This window comes from Hyla sarda, unplaced genomic scaffold, assembly GCF_029499605.1.
Source record: "Hyla sarda isolate aHylSar1 unplaced genomic scaffold, aHylSar1.hap1 scaffold_229, whole genome shotgun sequence".
NCBI classification, from domain to species: Eukaryota; Metazoa; Chordata; class Amphibia; order Anura; family Hylidae; genus Hyla; species Hyla sarda.
Window position 1 is genome coordinate 380,765 of NW_026608969.1, and position 15,482 is coordinate 396,246.

General features: G+C 44.4%; 5 non-coding genes across 5 annotated transcripts; all 5 read right to left on the bottom strand.

Annotated features, from left to right (window-relative positions):
• Positions 1 to 4,583: 4,583 nt before the first annotated feature.
• On the bottom strand, positions 4,584 to 4,774 carry LOC130321861 (U2 spliceosomal RNA). The gene has a single exon (XR_008867513.1). It is a non-coding gene; the product is annotated as a U2 spliceosomal RNA (small nuclear RNA).
• A 2,094-nt stretch (positions 4,775 to 6,868) lies between these two features.
• Positions 6,869 to 7,059, bottom strand: LOC130321835 (U2 spliceosomal RNA). Its single transcript, XR_008867489.1, has one exon. It is a non-coding gene; the product is annotated as a U2 spliceosomal RNA (small nuclear RNA).
• Positions 7,060 to 9,145: 2,086 nt separating this feature from the next.
• On the bottom strand, positions 9,146 to 9,336 carry LOC130321836 (U2 spliceosomal RNA). Its single transcript, XR_008867490.1, has one exon. It is a non-coding gene; the product is annotated as a U2 spliceosomal RNA (small nuclear RNA).
• A 2,103-nt stretch (positions 9,337 to 11,439) lies between these two features.
• LOC130321837 (U2 spliceosomal RNA) lies at positions 11,440 to 11,630 on the bottom strand. Its single transcript, XR_008867491.1, has one exon. It is a non-coding gene; the product is annotated as a U2 spliceosomal RNA (small nuclear RNA).
• Positions 11,631 to 13,721: 2,091 nt separating this feature from the next.
• On the bottom strand, positions 13,722 to 13,912 carry LOC130321838 (U2 spliceosomal RNA). Its single transcript, XR_008867492.1, has one exon. It is a non-coding gene; the product is annotated as a U2 spliceosomal RNA (small nuclear RNA).
• Positions 13,913 to 15,482: the final 1,570 nt, after the last annotated feature.

The following is a 15,482-nucleotide window of genomic DNA, read 5'->3' on the forward strand; positions in this document are numbered from 1 at the left end:
TCGAGCTATGGCTCGAAGAGAAATTAGGTTTTTGTTGAGTAATGATCGAATTTCCCTGCGAATCGTCTTCAATTTCTTCAATGGAAGGCTCAATAGAGCCGTCTGAGAATTGATCAAGAAACCCAGAAATTCCATTTCCTGAGAAGGAACAAGAATGGATTTGTCTTGGTTTATTAAGAATCCGAGATTTGATAACAGATCCAGAGTCCAATTCATATGGAGAATGGCTAATTGGTATGAACTTGCCATAATGAGAATGTCGTCCAAATAAATTATGAGACGAACACCTCTGGATCGTAATAGTGCTATTATTGGTTTCATCAATTTGGTGAAACACCAAGGGGCCGATGAAAGGCCGAAGGGAAGACAAGTGAACTGCCATTTGTTCCCTTTCCAAACAAATTGAAGAAACGGTTGGGAAATAGGATGAATTGGTACCGTGAGGTAAGCATCTTTTAGATCGACTTTTATCATCCAATCGTTTTCCCATAACATGTCTCTTAGAAGATGGATGCCCTCCATCTTGAAATGGCGATATATTACTAAATTGTTTAATGTTTTTAAATTTATTACTGGGCGATAGCCAGCATCCTTCTTTTTCACTAGAAAAAGATTGCTTACATAACCTGGAAAATTTAGGGGTACCTGAATAATGGCTTGTTTGGTCAGAAGGTCTTTTATTTCCAATTCTATAAGATTTTGATCCTCCACAGAAAAATGAATGGGAGGAGGAGGAAGAGTTTGAGATGGAATAGTAATGAATTCTATCAGATAACCCTTTGTTGTATTGATAATCCATTGGTCGGAAGATATCCTTTCCCAAAAATGGGAAAAATGTAGGAGTCTTCCGCCCACTGGGGGAAGGAAAGAAGTTGTTAATTGTGCACTTACCTGTTGGTCTGGAACGGGTGTTGAATCTTTGTCCCCTTGGTCTCCATGTTCGACCTCGATAAGGGAAAAAGGGTTGGGGTTGAGGTTGTGGTTGGGGAGGGGGGATGGAATAGGCAGCTCTGTCTGTGTAAGCGGGGCCTCTATATTGTGCTCTGAATTGAGTGTGACGGCCGGGAAAACGACCCCTGTTTCTCCCGGCCCTTCCAAAAACCCTAGTGGGAAAGACTTTTTTCAATGACACCTGGGCTTTGTCCAGTGTGGAAAATAAGCCCACGTACTTAGAAATTTCTTTGATAAAATTGTCACCGAAAAGGTGATTATCCACATCCGTGGATGTAGGAGTGGGAGCCAAATAGGTTAGCTGTGGGTCTAATTTTAATAAAATAGATCGTCTTCTCTCTATACAGAAGGCCTCATTTATGCTACCGAACAAGCAAATAGTCCTTTGTATCCATCCCCTAAGGGAGTCATTGTTAATAGGGTTGCCAGTTTTAAATGCCTCTTCGGACATTTCCATAATACGAGTCAATGGGCCCAGTAAATCTAAGAACTTATCCTGACACAGTTTAAAACTGCGGTCAATTCCTTTAATAGGATTTTTTCCCGATTTTTGTATGAATCTAGATAAAATAGGATCAATATCGGGAGTAGCTGAGGAAGCTGTGGATAAAGTGGGACGTGGGCACTCGGCCCTAAGTTTATTCCTGGCTTTATTGTCCATGTTTTTACGTAGCCAGAGACAAATAAATTTGTCTACCTCAGCAGATGGGGTCCACTCTCCGGATCTGGGGTGAACTATTTGGGAGGGATCAAAGTAAGGAATGCCTTGACTATCTACCACCTTAGAACTAGAAGGTGTACTGTCATCACAATAAACATCACCCTCAATTTCAGTAGGTAAGTATGAGGGGTCATTTCCATCCGTAAAATCGGAGTCATCAACAAGTTCCCCATCATCTCGTTCTCCATTATAATATTCATAGGTTTCATCGTAAACATATTCCTCAGATATAGGTATATCAGATGTAATATTAACCCGTGTATCATTATACTCCTCCCGGGTAGAGGGTCCTGGATGTTGTGTGGTAACATCAGTATGACTGCACTTTTTAAGCAGATTATCATCATCATTTTGACCTTTTTCTTTGAAAATAGTTTTTCTATGTTTTTTAGGTAATAGGTCATCATGGGAAGAAAGTCTCTTTTTTGTATGACTATGGGAACTCAGGGATTGGTGTGCCAGTTGTGCTGAAGATTGAGATATCGCTCTGGCTACAGAGTCTGCAATGGTTTCTTGAACCGCTGCCATGGCATTATTAACGGCAGTGTGCACAGATCTAGAGACTGAATGGTCCACCAATAATTGTAGTTGGTCATTGATAATAATGTCAGAATTAGAGGACTTTTGCTGTTCAGTAGACATAGTGAAATAGTAGGGCACTTAGTATAATTATTTCCAAAATTAATATATGTTGAAATTAATATATGTGAATATCCAGGAAATAATTAATTAAATATATATAAGTAAATTGTAATACTGTAGTCCTAAAAAGGACAAGATAAGACAGAAACCCCCGAGAATAAAGTAAAAATTATTATTCTAAAGACAGTATATCACTATTGTGAGGAGAAGTGTCACAGGGAGGATTCCTGTCAGGCGAGCAGCGCGCGTCTGACAGGAAAGGCTCGAGCGCAGCAAGTGAGAACCACTTGCGCCGAGTTCTCGCGAGACTTAGAAGCAGTCTCGTACAGGGGAAACTGAGGAGGTGCGCGATGTATTAATGGCCGCCGGAGAGTAGCGGGACCACAAGAGCGCACGACAAAGGTAATGTATAGTCAAATTAACCGGAAAGTTAAGATAAAGAAAATAAAAATGAATGTTTAAATCTATACCCGCAGCCGGACAAGGGATAGTAATGGCGTAAGACAGGAAAGATAGATAGACAGAGAATACAGTAGTAATGGAAGGAAAATATCTACTAGAATATATAATTGTATGTTATAAAATTGAATGTACACAGTGATACTTATCTGGCTGCAAGCAGCAAAGAAGAGGAAGAATATGCTTTACCTGAACCTTATATATGGGATCCTGTATTCTCATTGGTTACATTTATCTAGCAAGTTAGGTGGTCACACCTGTACGTTTCACATTGTGTGTAAAGTTTTTTCTTGTGGAATTTAACTGTTTATGGGCTGCTATATGTCTGCAGTAAAGAAGAACAATGCATATAATGCGAGCCTCCTGTCTTGTTATAAAATCTCCTGTTGCTTCTATGAAGGCCATAATAGACGACATCACCAAACAGCTCCATAGTCACATACACAGCAAAGGAGAGATGTTGTTTACACCTAGTGATGTCAGTGGTATTGAGTGACATCACAGCACAGTGCTAAGGCTCCTGGGCCTGGACACAGCAGCGGCTGCAATATCTCAACGGAGAATACGTTTATATATATGTGTGTGTGTGCGCGTATATATATATATATATATATATATATATATATATATATGTATATATTTCTCCGCCGAAATCACTTTTAAACCCATTTCCACCTTTTTTTCCCTTCTCTTCCTCTTACTTTTTTTTCACGTTTTTTTACGTTTTTCTCCTTTTCGCCTCTTTTCTGGGCGTATTATTCTTCTTTTTCTTCTTTTTTTCCGTCTAATGCATACCCCATCAGTGCAGCAATGCTTATTCAATACCGCCAGCAGATGGAGACACTGGGGGATAATTTTCTAAGGATTTATACTGATTTTTCCTGTCTGAATTTGTCGCACAGAAAGTTGCAGGCCAAATATGTGTGACATTTCTGCGACTTTAGCTTCTAGAGCATTTTTACAACATTATACATAGGTGCTGAATACATAAAAAGCGACTGTTCAGCGACAGACAAGTCGCATCGGCTGAAAGTAGGCCAGAATGTCAGTCCATGTTGGAGCAGGTTTAGATACAGTCTAAAGTATAGATCTCAAAGTCTGTGCACAGAATTTAGCATGGCCTCGCACCTTCTGATGCATCAGGTAGGTGCACAATAGCATAGCCTAACCCTCTGTACTTTGGTCTATATTGATGCGGGACATAGACAGCCAGCTGATGACCAATCCATTAGTGCAATGGATGGCTGGAAGCATTTGTCTTTGCCTTTGCAATACCACAGAAGCAATGCATGGTCAATGTACAGCAATGACACACCTGTGTGAACAGCCAGGAGACCCCCCCCCCCCATGTTATGTTACATAGTTACATAGTTAGTACGGTCGAAAAAAGACATATGTCCATCAAGTTCAACCAGGGAATTAAGGGGTAGGGGTGTGGCGCGATATTGGGGAAGGGATGAGATTTTATATTTCTTCATAAGCATTAATCTTATTTTGTCAATTAGGAACATTCAGCACCCACCCGCTATCAAGGCAGCTGCCTATCATGTCATGCCCTACCTGCACAGGTGTGCTGGCTACTCAAATGATCCAATTAAGGAGGCCATTTAGTCAGCAGCAGCAGAAGTCCTGTGCCTGGACGCTCCAACAGCGGCCAGACACAAGCAGAAGCAGAAGCAGCAGAAGCAGCAGCAGCACCACCTTTTGTTTTTTGGCTGCAGCAGCAGCAAGGCCCACAGGGCTGGCTAGCTGGCTAGCCAGCAAGCAGGTAGCAATGAAAGTAGGAATCTTTCTTTTTAACCCTGTAAGGGGGTGGTGCACTGTACCCGAAGATACTGCCATATCGGGTCAATGCATAGGGCGACGGAAGCAAGCTTTGAAATCGGCCCCCGTTCTCAAAAATCCATTTAATATATGGTCCCCAGATAGGGGACGTATCAGATATTAAACTGATAAGAACAGATACTACACTTGATCTTAGCCAAAAGGCCGAGAAGCGATAACCGTGAAAGGGGCGGGCCCAACAAGGTGCCCTTCATGGGCACTATCACTGCTTGCTGTCAGGGAGGCTGCCAGACAATTTTCCATGCACACTCTGGGCTGGGGGGCAGTCAACCACCAGTACACACAGCAGAACCTAAACCCATACCATTATTGCTAAGCAGCAAGACAGGGGCCCATTGCACTCCCACGGGGCCTTTTTAAATGCAATCCATAACCCGGATTTGCCAGGAACCCTTCTTACTCCTCCTACTTGCATGTGACACTGGGCTTAGGATCTGCATAGGAAACACACACACAAGCACACACCTACCTTTGTTGCCTGCAGATGCCTCCTTGGCTGTCCCCAAACGGTATCAAACCAACACCCACGGGAAGCTGTAAGCATAGAGGACATGCCTGCACCCCATTGGACTTACCTGTGTGGGTTAAACCCGGGTTATTTGACAACCTATGGCGGTGATGGTTCTGCTCAGGCAGAGCAGTGCTGATGCTCCTCATAAAGCTGTCGCTGCTGTGAAGGTTCTAGGTGACATCACAAATCCCTATGGTTACATACACAACAAAGCTGGGTTGTTGTTGTTTACACTCTGCAAGGCCTGTGGAAGTGAGTGACATCATAGCACTGTAGTTTTGAGGGTTCTAGATGGATGCAACAATCTCCTGTTGCTTCTATGAAGGCCATAATAGACGACATCACCAAACAGCTCCATAGTCACATACACAGCAAAGGAGAGATGTTGTTTACACCTAGTGATGTCAGTGGTATTGAGTGACATCACAGCACAGTGCTAAGGCTCCTGGGCCTGGACACAGCAGCGGCTGCAATATCTCAACGGAGAATACGTTTATATATATGTGTGTGTGTGCGCGTATATATATATATATATATATATATATATATATATATATATATATATATTTCTCCGCCGAAATCACTTTTAAACCCATTTCCACCTTTTTTTCCCTTCTCTTCCTCTTACTTTTTTTTCACGTTTTTTTACGTTTTTCTCCTTTTCGCCTCTTTTCTGGGCGTATTATTCTTCTTTTTCTTCTTTTTTTTCGTCTAATGCATACCCCATCAGTGCAGCAATGCTTATTCAATACCGCCAGCAGATGGAGACACTGGGGGATAATTTTCTAAGGATTTATACTGATTTTTCCTGTCTGAATTTGTCGCACAGAAAATTGCAGGCCAAATATGTGTGACATTTCTGCGACTTTAGCTTCTAGAGCATTTTTACAACATTATACATAGGTGCTGAATACATAAAAAGCGACTGTTCAGCGACAGACAAGTCGCATCGGCTGAAAGTAGGCCAGAATGTCAGTCCATGTTGGAGCAGGTTTAGATACAGTCTAAAGTATAGATCTCAAAGTCTGTGCACAGAATTTAGCAAGGGCCTCGCACCTTCTGATGCATCAGGTAGGTGCACAATAGCATAGCCTAACCCTCTGTACTTTGGTCTATATTGATGCGGGACATAGACAGCCAGCTGATGACCAATCCATTAGTGCAATGGATGGCTGGAAGCATTTGTCTTTGCCTTTGCAATACCACAGAAGCAATGCATGGTCAATGTACAGCAATGACACACCTGTGTGAACAGCCAGGAGACCCTCCCCCCCCCATGTTATGTTACATAGTTACATAGTTAGTACGGTCGAAAAAAGACATATGTCCATCAAGTTCAACCAGGGAATTAAGGGGTAGGGGTGTGGCGCGATATTGGGGAAGGGATGAGATTTTATATTTCTTCATAAGCATTAATCTTATTTTGTCAATTAGGAACATTCAGCACCCACCCGCTATCAAGGCAGCTGCCTATCATGTCATGCCCTACCTGCACAGGTGTGCTGGCTACTCAAATGATCCAATTAAGGAGGCCATTTAGTCAGCAGCAGCAGAAGTCCTGTGCCTGGACGCTCCAACAGCGGCCAGACACAAGCAGAAGCAGAAGCAGCAGAAGCAGCAGCAGCACCACCTTTTGTTTTTTGGCTGCAGCAGCAGCAAGGCCCACAGGGCTGGCTAGCTGGCTAGCCAGCAAGCAGGTAGCAATGAAAGTAGGAATCTTTCTTTTTAACCCTGTAAGGGGGTGGTGCACTGTACCCGAAGATACTGCCATATCGGGTCAATGCATAGGGCGACGGAAGCAAGCTTCGAAATCGGCCCCCGTTCTCAAAAATCCATTTAATATATGGTCCCCAGATAGGGGACGTATCAGATATTAAACTGATAAGAACAGATACTACACTTGATCTTAGCCAAAAGGCCGAGAAGCGATAACCGTGAAAGGGGCGGGCCCAACAAGGTGCCCTTCATGGGCACTATCACTGCTTGCTGTCAGGGAGGCTGCCAGACAATTTTCCATGCACACTCTGGGCTGGGGGGCAGTCAACCACCAGTACACACAGCAGAACCTAAACCCATACCATTATTGCTAAGCAGCAAGACAGGGGCCCATTGCACTCCCACGGGGCCTTTTTAAATGCAATCCATAACCCGGATTTGCCAGGAACCCTTCTTACTCCTCCTACTTGCATGTGACACTGGGCTTAGGATCTGCATAGGAAACACACACACAAGCACACACCTACCTTTGTTGCCTGCAGATGCCTCCTTGGCTGTCCCCAAACGGTATCAAACCAACACCCACGGGAAGCTGTAAGCATAGAGGACATGCCTGCACCCCATTGGACTTACCTGTGTGGGTTAAACCCGGGTTATTTGACAACCTATGGCGGTGATGGTTCTGCTCAGGCAGAGCAGTGCTGATGCTCCTCATAAAGCTGTCGCTGCTGTGAAGGTTCTAGGTGACATCACAAATCCCTATGGTTACATACACAACAAAGCTGGGTTGTTGTTGTTTACACTCTGCAAGGCCTGTGGAAGTGAGTGACATCATAGCACTGTAGTTCTGAGGGTTCTAGATGGATGCAACAATCTCCTGTTGCTTCTATGAAGGCCATAATAGACGACATCACCAAACAGCTCCATAGTCACATACACAGCAAAGGAGAGATGTTGTTTACACCTAGTGATGTCAGTGGTATTGAGTGACATCACAGCACAGTGCTAAGGCTCCTGGGCCTGGACACAGCAGCGGCTGCAATATCTCAACGGAGAATACGTTTATATATATGTGTGTGTGTGCGCGTATATATATATATATATATATATATATATATATATATATTTCTCCGCCGAAATCACTTTTAAACCCATTTCCACCTTTTTTTCCCTTCTCTTCCTCTTACTTTTTTTTCACGTTTTTTTACGTTTTTCTCCTTTTCGCCTCTTTTCTGGGCGTATTATTCTTCTTTTTCTTCTTTTTTTTCGTCTAATGCATACCCCATCAGTGCAGCAATGCTTATTCAATACCGCCAGCAGATGGAGACACTGGGGGATAATTTTCTAAGGATTTATACTGATTTTTCCTGTCTGAATTTGTCGCACAGAAAGTTGCAGGCCAAATATGTGTGACATTTCTGCGACTTTAGCTTCTAGAGCATTTTTACAACATTATACATAGGTGCTGGATACATAAAAAGCGACTGTTCAGCGACAGACAAGTCGCATCGGCTGAAAGTAGGCCAGAATGTCAGTCCATGTTGGAGCAGGTTTAGATACAGTCTAAAGTATAGATCTCAAAGTCTGTGCACAGAATTTAGCAAGGGCCTCGCACCTTCTGATGCATCAGGTAGGTGCACAATAGCATAGCCTAACCCTCTGTACTTTGGTCTATATTGATGCGGGACATAGACAGCCAGCTGATGACCAATCCATTAGTGCAATGGATGGCTGGAAGCATTTGTCTTTGCCTTTGCAATACCACAGAAGCAATGCATGGTCAATGTACAGCAATGACACACCTGTGTGAACAGCCAGGAGACCCCCCCCCCCCCCCATGTTATGTTACATAGTTACATAGTTAGTACGGTCGAAAAAAGACATATGTCCATCAAGTTCAACCAGGGAATTAAGGGGTAGGGGTGTGGCGCGATATTGGGGAAGGGATGAGATTTTATATTTCTTCATAAGCATTAATCTTATTTTGTCAATTAGGAACATTCAGCACCCACCCGCTATCAAGGCAGCTGCCTATCATGTCATGCCCTACCTGCACAGGTGTGCTGGCTACTCAAATGATCCAATTAAGGAGGCCATTTAGTCAGCAGCAGCAGAAGTCCTGTGCCTGGACGCTCCAACAGCGGCCAGACACAAGCAGAAGCAGAAGCAGCAGAAGCAGCAGCAGCACCACCTTTTGTTTTTTGGCTGCAGCAGCAGCAAGGCCCACAGGGCTGGCTAGCTGGCTAGCCAGCAAGCAGGTAGCAATGAAAGTAGGAATCTTTCTTTTTAACCCTGTAAGGGGGTGGTGCACTGTACCCGAAGATACTGCCATATCGGGTCAATGCATAGGGCGACGGAAGCAAGCTTCGAAATCGGCCCCCGTTCTCAAAAATCCATTTAATATATGGTCCCCAGATAGGGGACGTATCAGATATTAAACTGATAAGAACAGATACTACACTTGATCTTAGCCAAAAGGCCGAGAAGCGATAACCGTGAAAGGGGCGGGCCCAACAAGGTGCCCTTCATGGGCACTATCACTGCTTGCTGTCAGGGAGGCTGCCAGACAATTTTCCATGCACACTCTGGGCTGGGGGGCAGTCAACCACCAGTACACACAGCAGAACCTAAACCCATACCATTATTGCTAAGCAGCAAGACAGGGGCCCATTGCACTCCCACGGGGCCTTTTTAAATGCAATCCATAACCCGGATTTGCCAGGAACCCTTCTTACTCCTCCTACTTGCATGTGACACTGGGCTTAGGATCTGCATAGGAAACACACACACAAGCACACACCTACCTTTGTTGCCTGCAGATGCCTCCTTGGCTGTCCCCAAACGGTATCAAACCAACACCCACGGGAAGCTGTAAGCATAGAGGACATGCCTGCACCCCATTGGACTTACCTGTGTGGGTTAAACCCGGGTTATTTGACAACCTATGGCGGTGATGGTTCTGCTCAGGCAGAGCAATGCTGATGCTCCTCATAAAGCTGTCGCTGCTGTGAAGGTTCTAGGTGACATCACAAATCCCTATGGTTACATACACAACAAAGCTGGGTTGTTGTTGTTTACACTCTGCAAGGCCTGTGGAAGTGAGTGACATCATAGCACTGTAGTTCTGAGGGTTCTAGATGGATGCAACAATCTCCTGTTGCTTCTATGAAGGCCATAATAGACGACATCACCAAACAGCTCCATAGTCACATACACAGCAAAGGAGAGATGTTGTTTACACCTAGTGATGTCAGTGGTATTGAGTGACATCACAGCACAGTGCTAAGGCTCCTGGGCCTGGACACAGCAGCGGCTGCAATATCTCAACGGAGAATACGTTTATATATATGTGTGTGTGTGCGCGTATATATATATATATATATATATATATATATATATATATATATATATATGTATATTTCTCCGCCGAAATAACTTTTAAACCCATTTCCACCTTTTTTTCCCTTCTCTTCCTCTTACTTTTTTTTCACGTTTTTTTACGTTTTTCTCCTTTTCGCCTCTTTTCTGGGCGTATTATTCTTCTTTTTCTTCTTTTTTTTCGTCTAATGCATACCCCATCAGTGCAGCAATGCTTATTCAATACCGCCAGCAGATGGAGACACTGGGGGATAATTTTCTAAGGATTTATACTGATTTTTCCTGTCTGAATTTGTCGCACAGAAAGTTGCAGGCCAAATATGTGTGACATTTCTGCGACTTTAGCTTCTAGAGCATTTTTACAACATTATACATAGGTGCTGAATACATAAAAAGCGACTGTTCAGCGACAGACAAGTCGCATCGGCTGAAAGTAGGCCAGAATGTCAGTCCATGTTGGAGCAGGTTTAGATACAGTCTAAAGTATAGATCTCAAAGTCTGTGCACAGAATTTAGCAAGGGCCTCGCACCTTCTGATGCATCAGGTAGGTGCACAATAGCATAGCCTAACCCTCTGTACTTTGGTCTATATTGATGCGGGACATAGACAGCCAGCTGATGACCAATCCATTAGTGCAATGGATGGCTGGAAGCATTTGTCTTTGCCTTTGCAATACCACAGAAGCAATGCATGGTCAATGTACAGCAATGACACACCTGTGTGAACAGCCAGGAGACCCCCCCCCCCCCCCCATGTTATGTTACATAGTTACATAGTTAGTACGGTCGAAAAAAGACATATGTCCATCAAGTTCAACCAGGGAATTAAGGGGTAGGGGTGTGGCGCGATATTGGGGAAGGGATGAGATTTTATATTTCTTCATAAGCATTAATCTTATTTTGTCAATTAGGAACATTCAGCACCCACCCGCTATCAAGGCAGCTGCCTATCATGTCATGCCCTACCTGCACAGGTGTGCTGGCTACTCAAATGATCCAATTAAGGAGGCCATTTAGTCAGCAGCAGCAGAAGTCCTGTGCCTGGACGCTCCAACAGCGGCCAGACACAAGCAGAAGCAGAAGCAGCAGAAGCAGCAGCAGCACCACCTTTTGTTTTTTGGCTGCAGCAGCAGCAAGGCCCACAGGGCTGGCTAGCTGGCTAGCCAGCAAGCAGGTAGCAATGAAAGTAGGAATCTTTCTTTTTAACCCTGTAAGGGGGTGGTGCACTGTACCCGAAGATACTGCCATATCGGGTCAATGCATAGGGCGACGGAAGCAAGCTTCGAAATCGGCCCCCGTTCTCAAAAATCCATTTAATATATGGTCCCCAGATAGGGGACGTATCAGATATTAAACTGATAAGAACAGATACTACACTTGATCTTAGCCAAAAGGCCGAGAAGCGATAACCGTGAAATGGGCGGGCCCAACAAGGTGCCCTTCATGGGCACTATCACTGCTTGCTGTCAGGGAGGCTGCCAGACAATTTTCCATGCACACTCTGGGCTGGGGGGCAGTCAACCACCAGTACACACAGCAGAACCTAAACCCATACCATTATTGCTAAGCAGCAAGACAGGGGCCCATTGCACTCCCACGGGGCCTTTTTAAATGCAATCCATAACCCGGATTTGCCAGGAACCCTTCTTACTCCTCCTACTTGCATGTGACACTGGGCTTAGGATCTGCATAGGAAACACACACACAAGCACACACCTACCTTTGTTGCCTGCAGATGCCTCCTTGGCTGTCCCCAAACGGTATCAAACCAACACCCACGGGAAGCTGTAAGCATAGAGGACATGCCTGCACCCCATTGGACTTACCTGTGTGGGTTAAACCCGGGTTATTTGACAACCTATGGCGGTGATGGTTCTGCTCAGGCAGAGCAGTGCTGATGCTCCTCATAAAGCTGTCGCTGCTGTGAAGGTTCTAGGTGACATCACAAATCCCTATGGTTACATACACAACAAAGCTGGGTTGTTGTTGTTTACACTCTGCAAGGCCTGTGGAAGTGAGTGACATCATAGCACTGTAGTTCTGAGGGTTCTAGATGGATGCAACAATCTCCTGTTGCTTCTATGAAGGCCGTAATAGACGACATCACCAAACAGCTCCATAGTCACATACACAGCAAAGGAGAGATGTTGTTTACACCTAGTGATGTCAGTGGTATTGAGTGACATCACAGCACAGTGCTAAGGCTCCTGGGCCTGGACACAGCAGCGGCTGCAATATCTCAACGGAGAATACGTTTATATATATGTGTGTGTGTGCGCGTATATATATATATATATATATATATATATATATATATATATATATTTCTCCGCCGAAATCACTTTTAAACCCATTTCCACCTTTTTTTCCCTTCTCTTCCTCTTACTTTTTTTTCACGTTTTTTTACGTTTTTCTCCTTTTCGCCTCTTTTCTGGGCGTATTATTCTTCTTTTTCTTCTTTTTTTTCGTCTAATGCATACCCCATCAGTGCAGCAATGCTTATTCAATACCGCCAGCAGATGGAGACACTGGGGGATAATTTTCTAAGGATTTATACTGATTTTTCCTGTCTGAATTTGTCGCACAGAAAGTTGCAGGCCAAATATGTGTGACATTTCTGCGACTTTAGCTTCTAGAGCATTTTTACAACATTATACATAGGTGCTGAATACATAAAAAGCGACTGTTCAGCGACAGACAAGTCGCATCGGCTGAAAGTAGGCCAGAATGTCAGTCCATGTTGGAGCAGGTTTAGATACAGTCTAAAGTATAGATCTCAAAGTCTGTGCACAGAATTTAGCAAGGGCCTCGCACCTTCTGATGCATCAGGTAGGTGCACAATAGCATAGCCTAACCCTCTGTACTTTGGTCTATATTGATGCGGGACATAGACAGCCAGCTGATGACCAATCCATTAGTGCAATGGATGGCTGGAAGCATTTGTCTTTGCCTTTGCAATACCACAGAAGCAATGCATGGTCAATGTACAGCAATGACACACCTGTGTGAACAGCCAGGAGACCCCCCCCCCCCCCATGTTATGTTACATAGTTACATAGTTAGTACGGTCGAAAAAAGACATATGTCCATCAAGTTCAACCAGGGAATTAAGGGGTAGGGGTGTGGCGCGATATTGGGGAAGGGATGAGATTTTATATTTCTTCATAAGCATTAATCTTATTTTGTCAATTAGGAACATTCAGCACCCACCCGCTATCAAGGCAGCTGCCTATCATGTCATGCCCTACCTGCACAGGTGTGCTGGCTACTCAAATGATCCAATTAAGGAGGCCATTTAGTCAGCAGCAGCAGAAGTCCTGTGCCTGGACGCTCCAACAGCGGCCAGACACAAGCAGAAGCAGAAGCAGCAGAAGCAGCAGCAGCACCACCTTTTGTTTTTTGGCTGCAGCAGCAGCAAGGCCCACAGGGCTGGCTAGCTGGCTAGCCAGCAAGCAGGTAGCAATGAAAGTAGGAATCTTTCTTTTTAACCCTGTAAGGGGGTGGTGCACTGTACCCGAAGATACTGCCATATCGGGTCAATGCATAGGGCGACGGAAGCAAGCTTCGAAATCGGCCCCCGTTCTCAAAAATCCATTTAATATATGGTCCCCAGATAGGGGACGTATCAGATATTAAACTGATAAGAACAGATACTACACTTGATCTTAGCCAAAAGGCCGAGAAGCGATAACCGTGAAAGGGGCGGGCCCAACAAGCTGCCCTTCATGGGCACTATCACTGCTTGCTGTCAGGGAGGCTGCCAGACAATTTTCCATGCACACTCTGGGCTGGGGGGCAGTCAACCACCAGTACACACAGCAGAACCTAAACCCATACCATTATTGCTAAGCAGCAAGACAGGGGCCCATTGCACTCCCACGGGGCCTTTTTAAATGCAATCCATAACCCGGATTTGCCAGGAACCCTTCTTACTCCTCCTACTTGCATGTGACACTGGGCTTAGGATCTGCATAGGAAACACACACACAAGCACACACCTACCTTTGTTGCCTGCAGATGCCTCCTTGGCTGTCCCCAAACGGTATCAAACCAACACCCACGGGAAGCTGTAAGCATAGAGGACATGCCTGCACCCCATTGGACTTACCTGTGTGGGTTAAACCCGGGTTATTTGACAACCTATGGCGGTGATGGTTCTGCTCAGGCAGAGCAGTGCTGATGCTCCTCATAAAGCTGTCGCTGCTGTGAAGGTTCTAGGTGACATCACAAATCCCTATGGTTACATACACAACAAAGCTGGGTTGTTGTTGTTTACACTCTGCAAGGCCTGTGGAAGTGAGTGACATCATAGCACTGTAGTTCTGAGGGTTCTAGATGGATGCAACAATCTCCTGTTGCTTCTATGAAGGCCATAATAGACGACATCACCAAACAGCTCCATAGTCACATACACAGCAAAGGAGAGATGTTGTTTACACCTAGTGATGTCAGTGGTATTGAGTGACATCACAGCACAGTGCTAAGGCTCCTGGGCCTGGACACAGCAGCGGCTGCAATATCTCAACGGAGAATACGTTTATATATATGTGTGTGTGTGCGCGTATATGTATATATATATATATATATATATATATATATATATATATATATATATATATATATATATTTCTCCGCCGAAATCACTTTTAAACCCATTTCCACCTTTTTTTCCCTTCTCTTCCTCTTACTTTTTTTTCACGTTTTTTTACGTTTTTCTCCTTTTCGCCTCTTTTCTGGGCGTATTATTCTTCTTTTTCTTCTTTTTTTTCGTCTAATGCATACCCCATCAGTGCAGCAATGCTTATTCAATACCGCCAGCAGATGGAGACACTGGGGGATAATTTTCTAAGGATTTATACTGATTTTTCCTGTCTGAATTTGTCGCACAGAAAGTTGCAGGCCAAATATGTGTGACATTTCTGCGACTTTAGCTTCTAGAGCATTTTTACAACATTATACATAGGTGCTGAATACATAAAAAGCGACTGTTCAGCGACAGACAAGTCGCATCGGCTGAAAGTAGGCCAGAATGTCAGTCCATGTTGGAGCAGGTTTAGATACAGTCTAAAGCATAGATCTCAAAGTCTGTGCACAGAATTTAGCAAGGGCCTCGCACCTTCTGATGCATCAGGTAGGTGCACAATAGCATAGCCTAACCCTCTGTACTTTGGTCTATATTGATGCGGGACATAGACAGCCAGCTGATGACCAATCCATTAGTGCAATGGATGGCTGGAAGCATTTGTCTTTGCCTTTGCA